This window comes from Chinchilla lanigera, unplaced genomic scaffold (genome assembly GCF_000276665.1).
Source record: "Chinchilla lanigera isolate Chin_1 unplaced genomic scaffold, ChiLan1.0 scaffold00201, whole genome shotgun sequence".
Taxonomy (NCBI): Eukaryota; Metazoa; Chordata; class Mammalia; order Rodentia; family Chinchillidae; genus Chinchilla; species Chinchilla lanigera.
In genome coordinates, this window is record NW_004955602.1 from 379,971 (window position 1) to 381,548 (window position 1,578).

The 1,578-nt window shown below is 54.5% G+C and overlaps 1 protein-coding gene across 2 annotated transcripts in view; it reads right to left on the reverse strand.

Annotated features, from left to right (window-relative positions):
- Positions 1-946, reverse strand: part of Znf449 (zinc finger protein 449) — a 17,576-nt gene extending 16,630 nt beyond the window's left edge. Inside the window, exon 1 of one of the 2 annotated variants that reach the window (XM_005414832.2) lies at positions 895-946. The gene's annotated coding sequence lies outside the window, so the exon portion shown is untranslated. The remainder of the gene's footprint in view (positions 1-894) is intronic. The other variant, XM_013510080.1, reaches the window with a different exon arrangement.
- Between the last annotated feature and the right edge of the window lie 632 nt (positions 947-1,578).

Here is a 1,578-nt window from a genome sequence, read left to right on the forward strand (position 1 = left end):
TCCATATCACCCTTTTTCATGATGGTAACCTGAACTTTGGGGAAGATGGATTTAGGCTTGATAACCGGCTAACTGTGAGACCCTGACAACCAGTGCCCAACTGCAACATATGCATAATTATAAAATCAACTTCATAAAATATCCTGCCTGGATCCAACTGCATGGAAAGCGAATAGCGGCATGCCTGGCACAAGGAAAAGGTTCAATTAAGGTTTATTGTTGGTCAAGACTCCTTTCTAGGAAGCTTCTACTTTCCTGAGCCTAGCCATGCAACCGTTGCTGGAAGGCATCCAGGAACTGTGGTTTTTTTGGCGGTGGACCCACCCGTTAATCGGATCCAGCCTCACAGCTGGCCAGCCCTCCCTTAACTGACCCAAAACCTTCCACCACGTCTACCAGGGAAGTGACCCTCTGGGTTTCCTTCCATCGACCCTTCCCAGTTAAAACTTCGCTTCACTGTGGGACTGATTTCCCCCAAAACCTCCCTGTAGTGAACCCACCCTCATAGGGCCTAGGAGTACAGGGATGTGAGAAAAGAGGTCACTTGGTTAAAGGCAAGAGTGACATATCCTTGAAAAGTCTAAAAGCCGGTTTAAAAAGGGACGCTGTGTTTCGGGCGTGGTCCCCGAGCGCTCCTGGGCATCGAGGTCCCGCCGCCCAGAGGGGCACTCCCAGCCCGGGAGGACTCCTGGGAAGGCCTGGCCGGGTCTCAAGGAGCTGCGGCAGGGTCCCTAATCCGACAGGGGCCCGCCGCCCCTCGCAGTGCTCGGCGCCCATCGCCCAGAGCACATCTGGAATCCACTGGTTCGCCAGGCCCAGGCCGGCAAAGGGAACCCCGCTACCCGCGCCCGCGCCCCAGGGACGGCCACGCCCTCTGGCCGCTCCGGGACTCACCGCCTCAGCGCCCACTGCTCTCCCAAGCTCACCGGCAAATGCCCAGGACGCAGGCGCGGAGTCACTCTGTGGACTACACTTCCCGACAGGCTTCACGCGGCCCGCTGCGTTCAGGGCCCACAAGGATGCTGACGTGGGAGGGGCTGGGGCTCTCCAAAGCTTCCTAGCTGTAAACGGCTTTGGAAATGTTCCCATTTGGGGTCTAATGACTTCTTGGCCCTGGGGGACTGGTGGGGCGAGCTGGGGGTCAGGAACTAAGTGAGAGCTTCTGCCCAATAGCCTTAGAGTAATGGGAGCAGGTGGGAAACATTTTTTAAATCTGCTACGACTTAGTCAATGCTTCTTAAACCTCTCTATGTGTGTGTGGCAGGGGAGTTCTTGAGAGAGCTTGTTTTAAATTCAGATTTTTGGGCCCTGCCCAAAAAGCCAACACTGATTCGTTGGATCTCGTATGAGCTTGGGGATTCATATTTAATAGGCTTTTCTGGAGATCCGACTCTGGTTGTCTGCCACAGGACACAGTGGCCTTGGATTTGCTTGGTAGGTTCTTCTTGAACTGAGCTTTGATCTATGGACCCTGTCCATTCCTTTTCACCTTCAACCACCACGAGAGGCCTCTTGGGTCTTAGGGTTCACCTTGTGGTATGGCCTTGTGTCTTCCCATTGGTCTTTGCTGATCCTGCC